This window comes from Lathyrus oleraceus, chromosome 2 (genome assembly GCF_024323335.1).
Source record: "Lathyrus oleraceus cultivar Zhongwan6 chromosome 2, CAAS_Psat_ZW6_1.0, whole genome shotgun sequence".
Lineage (NCBI taxonomy): Eukaryota > Viridiplantae > Streptophyta > Magnoliopsida > Fabales > Fabaceae > Lathyrus > Lathyrus oleraceus.
Genome location: NC_066580.1, coordinates 419,504,623 through 419,518,508, shown reverse-complemented (window position 1 = coordinate 419,518,508; position 13,886 = coordinate 419,504,623). Strand labels below are relative to the sequence as shown.

General features: G+C 40.5%; 1 pseudogene; it reads left to right on the top strand.

The window, feature by feature from the left end:
• The first annotated feature begins 10,255 nt into the window (after positions 1-10,255).
• On the top strand, positions 10,256-13,841 carry LOC127119869 (putative pentatricopeptide repeat-containing protein At5g06400, mitochondrial; annotated as a pseudogene).
• The last annotated feature ends 45 nt before the right edge of the window (positions 13,842-13,886 follow it).

The following is a 13,886-nucleotide window of genomic DNA, read 5'->3' as shown; positions in this document are numbered from 1 at the left end:
ATCTGCCGTGTACGCAGAGATCTTGCGGACGAATGCTTGTAAGTGCGTCTCTGGGCAAGAACTCCCATTGTATCGGTCAAAAGTAGGTGCTTTGAATTTCTGCGGAATAACGATCCCCTCTACCAGCCCCATGTTAGACATATTCACCACTCCTGGCGTGGCATAGCTCTCGAGCACCTTTATCTTCTCAGCCAACAGCTGAATTTCCTTGTTCTGAGGAGGAACGTTGTACGGCACAAACGGCTCGTTCTGCATCGAGAACTGATCAGCCTCTCTATCCTCCTCCTGATCTTCATCGAATCCGTAGAACGGAGGCACAAAATTGTCTTTCATATTCGGACCCGGTTGGCCGCCCGCACCACCAAGACCACCAGCATTATTCACAAGACCAACAGTTGTTCTCTTTCCGCCGTCTCGAGACCCCTGCCCCTGGTTGGAGACTCCATCCAGGTTAACTCCGCTGTTTGCTGCAGAAGCCCGCTCGAGCTTTTCAACTTTATCCGCCAGAGCCTTCTGACCAACTGCGAAGCCTTGCATTATGTTGATCAGCTCATTCATTTTATCTTTTAGCTCAAGCATATCTGCGCTGGGAAGCTCCATGAGTCTAGGAGTATTTCTTCTGGTATAATATCTGTGAGGGCGTGTTGAGTGCAAAGGTACTGTTCTTCGAGCGCGAGCAATGATTCCTGTCACAAACAAGCACGTTAGTAACAAATACCTGCAAAATAAAACACAGGTTATTATGATCAATGCATGGATGCAGTGTCTATCCATATGAAGGACACTTTGTCTCTTGATCCTGGCATCACTGAGACTGATAACAATCCGGCATCAATATTCAGTCATTCAGCATTTGATTTCATCGTGCAGATCGGAGATATGTGATTTAGCATGATACCCCCAACCATGTGTGTGCTTGTGTGAGTGCGTACGGTAAAGCAAATAAAGCTTGAAAACCAATCACTGAATGAAAAATCACCATCACATAACCAAAGAGTGCACAAACAGTGTCAAAGTCATACAATCAAGTCAAATAAAGTCAAATACAATCCTCCAAAATTGGAAAGAAATACAAACAAGTGAATTCCGTCAACAGGCCTGACGGTAATCCAACACAAATGGAAGATCTAGCTCGATGCGGGTCCCACAGATGGCCCTATCTCATCTTCCATCCTCGCGAACTCTACGGCGAACCTGAGCTCGGTGTTCTCCTGCTGTAATCTCCCCACTTCTTTCTGATGAATCTTCATCTGCCTGAAGTAGTGGTCTCTCTCTGCCATGTAGTGATCTCTCTCAGCGGTGATCTTCAGCTTCTCTGACTCCTTAACCTTCAGCTTGGTCTCCCACTCAGCAACAATCCTCAGATTCTCTGACTCTTTAACCCTCAGTTTTGCCTCCCATTCAGCAATAAGAACCTGAACTCTGTCATCCCTCTGACCTTTCACCAAGATTTGCCTTCTCTTCTCATCTTCAATAACCTTCGAAGCTCTAGCCAATCTCTCTTTGGTGATGTCATGCTCCCGGTTGGACGATGCTAAGGCCTGGCTAATCTTCCCATAATAGGCCGTATCCATCTCAAAGCGCTTGGCTTCCAAGGCATGTCGCTTGTCTTGATCTTCCATCTTTTCCTTGAGCTCCTGATTAATCCTCTGAACCCGAGCAACACTCATCTCCAATTCTGTCTTCTCTGTAAGTAGCTGATCCCGTTCCCGCTTCATCTATAAAAACTCATCCATGCTAACAGTAGAAGGAGTCTCCTCAATCAACGGATACCAAGGATCGATCATAGGAAATGGTAGATAAGTAAGCTCCACTCTCTTGCTGAGCCAGTCATCGAACGGAGGAAAAGATCTGTTATTAGCTTTACCCCAAGAAGCCTTGCCTTTTCTCTGAATGCTGCGCCATGCCTCAGCTATCTGCTTCACCCTGGCCTGATTACCCTCAACTGGAAAGTACACAGATTCCTGAACCTCACTCTTGTACGGTGGAAGCTCCATAGCAAATCCCATCTGCCTCTTAAGAAGTGTCGGGTTATAATTAATGCAACCCTGGACCCCTATAAGCGGCACATTGGGAAAACCCCTACAGCTGCAAATGAAATCCTGTCCAACCCCACTACCGTGAGTCCAATCTATGTCCTTGGCCCTCAAACCCATCAATTTGGTCGCCCAATTAACATTCTGACCAAGAAGAACAAAAGCACCCTTAGACGGCAAATAACCCATAAACCACTTGTATAGTAACTGTGCGTAGCATCGAATCAATCCCCCACGCCTCTTCTCATTCCGGTTATGAACCGAATAATAGACATCTCCAATCAAGGTGGGAATAGGATTTCCTCGAACAAACAAGCGAATGGCATTAATATCCACAAAGTTCTTCTGGTTGGGAAACAGCATGATCCCATAAATGCCCGCAGCAACCAAAGCACAGACGGCTTCCCAATTCCCCATCTCTGAATACTCCTTAGCCTTAGCCTCCAGGAAACTTAGATGAAAACCAGGCAACTTCCCCTTCTCTTTCAGATTACCCTTCACCACCTCTGGACTCAGATAGAAAGCACGAGAAATCCCGCCAATATCAGGTTCTTCCTTAGTAGCATAGAAAGGAACCTGATCCCTGATTTGGATACCCAAAATATCAGCATAATCCTCCATCATAGGCCCTAGCACGTAATCCGGGAAGACAAAACACCTCAACTCGGGATCATAGAACTGAAGAAGAGTATGAATGGCGCTCCTGTCTCTGTCCATGAGCCTGAAAACCACCTTCAGAATACCCTCATACGTCTCACGAAACAACCCCACATGGTCAGGTGCAATCAATGCTATCAAATCCTTCAGCACACTGATATCTGGATCGAAGAAACTGTAAGCCACGTCATCCTTCAAACCGGGTCTTCTCATATCTGGGCAGAAAATCTCTCAACCAGGATCTCGATCAAAAGGGTCCCTGCATATGGGTAAACATGTGTTAGATGCAATTAATGCAAGATGTAATGATGCTGATGAATGAATGCAATGCGTTGCCATCCTCCAAGCCATCTGATCCTCTGCACTGAAACTGGTTTCTGAACTGATCATAACCATCTGAGGAATACACAATCACACATCTGATCCACGGGTTCCGAAATAAACGGAAGACAGATACATCATCATCATCATCATCATCAGTCTCTGAGCAGACCCATCACACAATCTCTGAATCGGCCCGGGGAATCCTGAAATAAACGGATCCCCACTGATAAATAACTCGGCCCAGGGAATCCTGAAATAAACGGATCCCCACTGATAAATCTCGGACAGCACTCCGGCGTCTCGGCAATACATGACCATAAATCCGACTTATAAATAGGACTCTGATCCACGGAACAAAAAGTCACCATCTGAGCAATGCATCTGAAATAATCAACCCTCCCCTCATAGGTAAATTCTAAACAGGTCATCCTAAGGCGGATAATAGTCTCGACAATCGGGCAGAGATACTCAATGGGTTTTCCCTTTCGGGTGTGCCATTGTAGCTCCCTTAAGACCGTCTAAACCAAAGATCCGGGAAATGATCGGTCACCAGAGTCAACGGCTCAAAAGAGATAACCCGACCAAAGTGGAAAACCCCACTGGAAGAGCACTTCTCAGATGAACCTCGTCCGGCTTGTGGTATGTCACATCGCAACATCATGCCCAACCGACATGTGAGCGACGCGAGACCACGCTAATCCTAGGTGTATACTCGGGCCTGGGTTTTAGCCCCACTCAGAACACCCACCCCAAACAGAGGAACCACCTGCATAGAGGACGGCAACAACATGATAGTATGATGCATGCAGACATTAATGCAAATATAGATACACACTGGTTAGAATAATAAATGCAATAAATCAAACAACACAAGCAACCTAAACTAATCCTAAAACGCTAGGAAGGACTCGCTTAGGGACGATGGACCAGCATAGGTCTACATCGATGCTTCCCCAGCAGAGTCGCCAGCTGTCGCATCCTGCGAAAAATCAACCGGCGAGCTAAAAATAAAACACACACAGAGCCGCCACTGCGCGTTATTTATCCCAAGATAGGGAAAGGAAACACTCAGAGAAACCTGGAAAGGAAATGGTCTCGCGACCAAAGAGACAGGGTAAGGGAGTCGGTTACGCAAGGGGAAGGTATTAGCACCCCTCACGTCCGTCGTACTCGACGGGATCCACGTTCTAAGAAAAGAAAAGGTTGCTAAACATCACACACACACACACAAGGGAACGCAGGTGGGGTTAGGAGAAACGGGCTCGATAAGGTATCGCACCTTATGCCTACATATCTTGTCTGAAACAAGAATCAGAGCCACTGTAGTTCGGCTTACGCACGCCAAACAACACAAAACATACAAACAAGCAAGGGTGGCAAACATGGAGCCCGACAACCACTGGATGGAATTACGTCGGCATCCGAACCAAAACACACTCAAAACGGCAAACGTGGAGCCCGACAGCCAATCACTGGACTTACGTCGGCATCCGAACCAAACACACAGTCAGATAACAAGTAAACACACACAAAAAAGAAAAAGGTTGCCCAGAGAGGTCTCGCACGACCCCCTGCCTACATACCTCGTCTGGAACAAGGATCAGGGCGATGTAGTTCCCCTGAAAGGGACTGCATTACTAGCCAGAAACCAGGGAGACACAACACTAGGGAGACTACGACTCGAGCCTAGATGTTGTCATGCACAGTCATCCCTAAGTTCAGTTTTCTATCCTACTTGCATAAGCAAACTACTCCTATCCAGGAAAGAAGCAAGCACACAAGCAAACAACATACAAGCATACATCAAATGAGAACAAGCATCTCAAACAGATATCCATATAGCACGCACTATAACCAAACAAGGGGCTCACACAATAGGTTTGACTGCCTCAGCAAGTCATCTGTACGGGTTGTGTTTGCTCTTAACCTTGCCATTACGAGGCTAAGGTGAAGCAGATGAGAGGTGAAGTGAGGATCAGACCTCACAGCTCTTATCCCTAACCAGGGAGAGCTTCTGACAAATGAGCATGGGTCCAGAATGGGGGAACCCTTCTATACTCAGAGACTCTGACACAATGTGCCCTGCACGGATCTTGGGCTTGTGATCTCAATGCTACAACCATGTAATGGGAGCAAGGAGAAGACTCACAGAATAGTGGGGGGTAGACTGCATACCCCTACCTTCCACCAATTGCCTTATTTAAAGGACTTTCACCTGCTTGGCACAAAAAATAAACAACCACAATCATTGCCTCTTAAGGAGGACTTCAGACATTTGCCCGGCCCGGTAACAGCCGGGTCTCCAGACTACATGAAGTCAAGAGGACCTACCTCAAGCGGTTTACACAACCGAGCAGCGGCTACCAAGCAAGTTCTTAAAAGAACTAGAGCGACTAAAGGTACCTGTACAAAAGCTAACCAGTTAATAACTCAGACAACCAATCAGAAAACAACAAGTTAATCAGTCAAACTATGCAAGCCAAGGCATACAAAGGCAAGCTATGAGCTCAAGCCCAAGCTTCACAACCTACAAAACAATGTTATGTTAGTGTACAAACATCAAACAACATCATTTCAATCAACTTGGATCATTCTCCATGAGCCTTATGCTATTCATCCTGAAAAATCAAGCAAATATTAGCAACTAGACCACTAGGCCAAGCCTAGGGTCCAAAGGCAAGAAAACTTCCTAAACAGCAAGGTATCTCTAACCAAACTCAAATTAATGTCAAACAAAAGCCAACACAATTAGTCCCATGTCCCTATCATCCATCATGTTCATGTTATGCACAAAACAAGGCAAACTAGCTCAAATGAAGCATCAAACATGCAAACAGAACTATTGCATTCAAATCCACATCAAAACACTTCCAAAAAAATCTCAAATAAATTACACCTAAACAGGGTCTATTCAAGGTATGGCACACCAAATTTCAGCTTAATTGGGCAAAGGAAACCATGTCAATGAAAATCAACAAAAACAGACACAATTACATGCTCCAAATCACAACATCAACACATGCTTCCACTTCAAAAATTCATAACTCAATGAAAACAGTAAAGAAATGAGTGAGACCAAAACAGGGATGTCACATCATGTGTCTACAACTATCATACCAAATTTCATAAGCATTCAATACCATATGAGCATTTCACAAGGATATTTCAAACACATGTCACACAAGCTTGCACATTTGACCAACAGAGATGAAAAATAGCAATCAAATTGAAAATGCCACATAAAATTCCACAAAAATTCACATAGCATCTTAACATGTTAATGAACATCCATGCAAAATTTCGCATCATTTCACCAAGTATAGGTCACTCAAATAAATCCAGCAAGTTGACATAATGAGGTGTGACACAAGTTGTCACACCTAAGTTCCAAAATTCATAACTCAATGACCAGGTATCAAAAACTCATGAAATTTACATGGAAATAAGCCTCAACCAGTCCACATTTACCACAAAAATTTCCAGACATTTATTTGTAAGCATGAGAATTTCACATTGGATTTGGCACAAGGTATCAAAATGTAGCACATGTTAAAGAACCCTAGGGAAAACACAAATATTACCAAGCACAACTTCAATCAATAGGTCAAATAAATCCTACAGTCAACAAGGAAGTCAAAGAAAAAATTCCTATATTTTTCTGATTTTTTATCAATTTTTTATGAATTATTTAAGGTGTTAATGATTTTTTAGGATTTTTTATGAATTAATTAAATTAATTGAAATTTGACAATGGCACATTCGTAATTACTGGACGCGGGGGAGGGAAACACGCCATTCAAATTTTCAAACAGATTTTTGGATCAAACGCTCAACTATCATCGTTCTCAACCCAGAAATCCACAAGAACACTCAAGAACATCAAAATCTCAAATCAACACCAAAATGGACAAGTGGATAACCGTTAGACTCGTCTAAGCACGTAGATCTCAAATACCAACTCAATTTAACCTAAAAGTTCCTCTATCTCATGAATCGCTCGCGTTAGGGTTTTGACACGAAACCTAATTTCCAGATTTCTTCACCTACAGTCATCCATTTGCAAAACCACAAGCATCACTATGATCTACCATCAATGAACTACAGAATGCATATAATAATCAAGTAATTCGTGAGATTCGAATTTTTGGAAACCTGGTATGGCAGTGATGTTCTTGATGGAATTCGAGCTACTTCTCCTCAAACAGATGCAGTGGATGCTTCAGGGAGTTGAATGATGTGATTATGTTTGATTGAAACAGCTCCTAATGCTCACAATCACGATTTGCCATTGATGATGCTTCTTTGAACAGTGGAGTTTCGAAGCTTGATTGATGATGAAATCCAAAAACAGCTCGAGCATATGATGATTGGAGATCAATGCAAAAAGAATTTCCCAGATTGAGCAAGAATTCAAAGAGTTTGATGAAGTTGAAGGTTTTGTGTTCTTGAGGAGTTTGAGAGAATTTGGAAAGTTTGAGATCTGATTTTGGAAAGTGATTTTTTGTTATGATTTGGAAGTGATTAGGAATATATATGATACCTTAATCCATGATTAACCATGTTAATTAACCATTTGGAATGTGTAAGTGAAATGTTAATTTTCAAGTGAGGGCAAAACGGTCACTTCCTAAGCCAGCTCATTGCCACCTCATGGACAGCTCACACACTCTCAAAATGACATGTGTGAGCTGTTGCAACTTGTTTCACTCCCATTGGATGTGTAATTTGGAAAATCACATGTGAATGGTTTATGTCCAATTTTTGCAATTTCATTTTACAAGTCAAAATCCGAACCATGAAGCCTGGCCATGAAATGATGATTCCTCAAATGCCATTTATGAGGTGTAGCAAAAATCCCCACTCAAAAATTCCAATTATTTCACAAGTTGGACAATTTTGCCCTTGGTCCATTTTAACTGTCCAGTTGAAATTTGACTTTTTGCACTGACCACTTTTGGAAAAATCCAATTATGCACCATGAAAGTACATGTCAAATGGAGTTTGTGCATATAAAGAACTTGCAATTTGGACCAACCATGTGGAAGTTATGGCCTCCTGATTATGGGTCATTTTTGAATTTCATTGAGCCCTAATTTTCCAACCATACATGGGATTTTCAAGTTCTTGGACTTTTTGGAAATGTGAGAACAAGATCTACAACTTTCATGTTGAACAAATTTTCATTTGAAGCATTCTTGGACACGTGGTCTTGAGGTCAAAAACTTTCCATTTTGGAAACTTCCATTACAAGTCACTTTCTATTTTTGGCAATTTTTGTCCTGACTTGATTTTCTTCATTTTTAAGCTTTGCAATGTCATTTAACACTTGTTCCAACATGAATGAAGTGTATCCAACTCATTTTCACCTCCAAATCCATCAGATCATGTACAGTTGACCACAGTTGACTTTTTCATCTGATAGATGAATCTGGCAATGCATAGATCAATCTGAGCTTCAATCCTCTGATGAAATGGCTCAAGGGTGAAACCCTAGCCTCAATAAGCTCAAAATAACCATATTATGAACCCCATAACCATCATAGACCCCATCTCCTGATCATGCCCTGACTGGCCCAATGCAACTGATTAGGGTTGACCAGTGGTCAAAACCCTAATCTCAAGGAATCCTGCTTCAACACTTGATGATAATAAACCATGATGATGATGATGTATTATTGTAATCAAGATGAAATCCAATATCCTTGGAGAATCACAAAACCCTAATTCACAGCCCAATCCTCAGATGGCCAATGATCAGTCAATAAACCCTAGGCTTGCACTTTGACTTCCTCATCTTCTGAACAAGACTTGGGAGAATGGCTTGCACAGTGTACCCACATGATATGCAATATGCAATGCCTAATGACCTAAAAATGATATGTAAATATGTTAAGCTAGTCCCAAGAGAGGAGGGCAAATTTTGAGGTGTTACACTTTGGGATGGTTCTTACTCATACTCCATGCTCGTGACTTACAACAAACCCTTGATTCTTGGTTGATCCAATCAAGTCTTGTCAATATCAATGGAACTTGGGTGTTGATAAGGTGTAAACCATAATCCACCAAAATGGATGATTGATCTTGACAATGACTTGATTCATCCCTTGACCTTTGTTTGCCTTGTGTGTGATCCCTTATTTGTGATTGTTGCATTCATGCATTCATGCGCATCATAACATTCATCACACAAAAATTTTAAGGAACTAAGGTATCATTTGCAAATATTTTCAGACCATGGATTATGGACGAAGGAACACTAAGAAGTATAGTTTTAGATGTCCAGATTTGAAAGAGCTAAGGAAGCTTGCATCTTTTATATTAGATCCCTTGGACTTCAAACAACGTCATGGGAAGCTTTTGTCCATCTTATCTGCTGATGTGGTTGAAGGACTTTTGGGTGTGCTAGTGAAGTTCTATGATCCTCTCTACCATTATTTCACTTTCCCATATTTTCAACTTATGCCTACCTTGGAGGAGTATTCTCATCTTTTGGGGATACCTGTTTCTAGTAGAGTGTCTTTTAGTTGATTGGAGGAGATTCCTCGATCTAGTATTATTGCTGAAGCTCTTCACTTGAAGAAGTCTGAGATAGAGGCTCATTGGGTGAAGAAAGAAGGATTGTTTGGGTTGCCATCTGTTTTCCTCATCAAGGAAGCTACTATTTTTGCTCAAGCTGGTAGTGTGGACGCTTTTGAAGTTATCTTTGTGTTGCTCATTTATGGATTAGCTTTGTTCCCTAACATTGACGAATTTGTTGATGTTAATGCCATTGGACTTTTTCGCGTTATCAGATGTCGGAATAAAAAAGTATAATCGGTTCATTGATCGGCAAGAAATCCACGAGGGTAGAAAAGAGGGAAGCAAGAAGAACACAATGAAATTGGTTATAAACTGATACAAGTGTTACAGAGTAGCAAATAATCTCTCTCACCGTAATTACAATTTGCGTTATAGAACGATGAGAGACTAGTATTCTATTTATGAGAAAACTAACACACTAAACTGAACAGACATCGATCCAATATCTCACCGATTTTATAATCACAATTTTATGTCAAATAAGAATTTTAATTTATTTTATATATTGGATCAACAACAATCATACAATCCGACTAGTGACTTAAATTAAATCTTTAAATAAATAAAAAATTCATAAAATTTTATTTTAGATGTTTCATCTAGTAATAAAAAACTAGTCAGACCTAGTGGGACTTGAACCCACAATCGTTTGACTAGAAGTCAAACTGTCAAGTAGGTTCTAAAAAATATCATTTTATTTCCATTACAACTTCATCGTGTTTTCTTCTTCGCATAAACCCTAACACGCGTAACAGTCTATTACATTTTCAAAATTCCAAGACATGAGAGCATTGAAAAACAAACTCCAATTCTTTGATTCCACTTACTTTCACACTCTCACACTCTCACCGTGTTTTTCATCTTTCTACCTTCAACAAAACAACACAACAACTTTCCAACTCAGACATTGACGCCTCGCGTTCACTTTTTAACGAGATTACTGAGATTTTAGGGTCTGATACTGTGTTCCCAGACCATTCTCCATCTGGGTTTTTGTTTCCGTTTGAAATTCGTGATACACAAGTTGGTTTTAAGGAGAAACATGATTGCACTGAACGTGTTTGTGAAAATGCTGAAGAGAAAGTGGGAGTTGGTAAAGATGAAAGCTTTCCTGTTTTGGAAGATACCCGGGTGAGTAAAATGGGAGAAGAAGATATATGTAAGATGGTGGGTGAAATTACTATTTCCGAGGAGAAAATTGTTCTGTTTCTGTGGAAGAGAGGTTAGAGAATATGGGTTATTGTGAATTGAATGTTGAGGCTTTTGACAGAGTGTTTAAAAGGTGCTTCAAAATGCCACATTTGGGTTTGAGGGTTTTCAATTGGTTGAAGGTTAAGGATGGGTTTAGTCATACAACGCAGACTTATTATACCATGTGCCTTGCTGGAGAAGCTAAGGAGTTTGGGTTGGTGAAGAAGTTGGCAGAGGAAATGGATGAATGTGGAGTTCAGAAGGATGTTAAGACGTGGACCATTCTTGTATCGCAGTATGGGAAGGGTAAGAAAATCAGTGAAGCTTTGTTGGCTTTTGAAAATATGCAAAAGTTTGGCTGTGAACCTGATGCTGTTTCGTATAAAACGGCAATTCGTTTGCTTTGCAGTTCGGGTAAGGGGGATATTGCTATGGAGTTTTATAATGATATGGTCCGGAAGGACATTGCACTTGATGATGTAACGTTGTATAAGATGCTCATGAATTGTATGGCAAAATCAGGAGATGTTGCAGCTGTTAGTTTGCTTGGAAATGACATGATGCGGTTGAGTCTGATGCCAGAGAGGAGTGTTCTTGGATGTATGCTTAAGAGCCTTTGTGTTTCTGGGAGGATTAAAGAGGCTTTGGAATTGATTCGTGACCTCAAATATAAAGATGTAGTTCTTGAACCCGGATATTTTGAGACATTGGTGAGAGGGCTGTGTAAAGAAGGCAGGATTTCAGATGCTTTAGAGATTATTGAAATTATGAAGAGAAGGGACATTGTTGATGGGAACATTCACGGAATTATAATAAACGGGTATTTAAGGAGAAATGATGTTCGCATGGCACTTGATGTGTTTCAAAATATGAATGAATCCGGTTATATGCCTATGGTTTCCACATATACAGAACTGATACAGCATCTCTTTAGGTTGAGTAGGTATGAAGAAGCTTGCATGTTGTACGACGAGATGCTGCGAAAAGGAATTAAACCAGATATCGTAGCTATAACAGCCATGGTTGCCGGCCATGTTTCACAAAATTGTATATCCGAAGCATGGAAAATTTTCAAGAGTATGGAGTGTCAAGGCATCAAGCCTACCTGGAAATCATATTCGGTATTTGTTAAGGAGCTTTGTAAGGATTCAAGGACCGATGACATTATCAAAGTATTGTATGAAATGCAGGCTTTGAAGATTGTAATCAAAGATGAAGTATTTCATTGGGTTATAACTTACATGGAGAACAAAGGGGAGCTTGCTTTAAAAGAGAAAGTCCAACAGATGCATTCAGCCTCTAAACTTGTTCCTGAAAATTTCAACGAGTCTGAAAAACAAGTGTCGTTGATAAGCGAGTTGGGAGAAGATAAAGGAGTTGGCCAAACAAAGTTAGAGAAGGTCGATTGCTCATCACTACATCCAATTCTTAAGACTTACCGTGAGCAAGATGTTTGCGATGTCTGTAGGATACTCTCATCCTCTCTACACTGGTCTTCAATCCAAGAAAAATTAGAGAAAAGCAACATTGAGTTCACCCCAGAATTTGTTATGGATACATTGCAAATATGCAGAATGCATGGTTACACCGTGCTAAACTTTTTTTCATGGGTGGGAAAGCAACCCGGTTACAGACACACTGTAGAATCATACAATATTGCAATCAAAATCGCAGGATGTGGGAAAGATTTCAAGCACATGCGAAGCCTATTTTATGAAATGAGAAGAAATAATTATCCAATAACACCAGAAACATGGCAATCATGATATTGCTCTACGGCCGAACAGGACTAACAGAGATGGCCATGAATTGTTTCAACGAGATGAAAGCCGATGGTTATAGTCCAAGTAGGAGTACATACAAGTTTTTGATCATCGCCTTGTGTGGGAGGAAAGGAAGGAAAATTGACGATGCTCTCAAAATATATAATGAGATGATCAATTCAGGACATGTCCCCGACAAAGAATTGATTGAAACCTATCTTGGTTGTTTATGTGAAACGGGTAGGATCTCAGAAGCTAGGAAATGCATAGATTCACTTCAAAAATCCGGCTACACAGTTCCCCTTAGCTACTCTTTGTTTATAAGAGCTATTTGTAGAGCTGGAAAAGTAGAAGAAGCGTTGAAATTAGTTGAAGAGGTTGGAGCAGAGAAATCTTGTGTAGAAAAGCTAACTTCTGGAAGTATAATACATGGTTTATTACAAAAGGGTAAATTAGAAGAAGCATTAACTAAGGTGAATGCAATGAAACAAGAGGGGATAAAACCTACCATCCATGGTTACACATCATTAACATTGAAAAAGCTACTGAGATTTATCAGGAAATGCTAGAATTGGGTTATGAACCAAATGTTGTTACATATTCTGCGCTTATACACGGGTACATGAACATGGGGAGGTTTAATGAAGCATGGAATTTGTTCTACCGTATGAAATTTAAAGGACCATTTCCTGATTTTAAAACATATTCTATGTTTCTTTCTTGTCTGTGCAAAGTTGGAAGATCTGAAGAAGCAATGGAACTTATTTCTTACATGTTGGAGAGTGGGATTGTTCCTAGTACTATTAACTTTAGAACAGTTTTATATGGGTTGAATAGAGAAGGGAAACAAGGTTTAGCACGTGCTGTGTTGCAACAAAAATCAGAAATGATCAGAAAGCGCAAGCTCATAAGTTGATTTCTTTGCTTGGCCTTTGGAAGTTGTTGGATTTATGCCATTTAGAGTTTTTCTTGTGACATGAGATGAGTCAAGGTTGAAAGTGCAAGTGAACTTGAAAGATTTGTCTTATTGAATAGTCTTAAAGATATGTTGATGATGTGTTATCATGTATATGTTATAGATCAAACAAATAGCTCACAAAAGATTTGAGTTAAGCTATAAAGAACATATAAGAAATTTAAAATCTTGTTTAGTATTAAAACATTTAGATCATTATGTAATAAGAACTTGAAATTATGTATTAAACTTCAAGGATTAAAAGTCATTGGAGAATGTTGAAGATATTTAATTGTTTTCAAAATTTTATTTATAATATAGTATAGATTAAGAATTCATGCTTTGAGTCCTGTTAATTTAGCTAGGTAGTAGTTGAGTGTC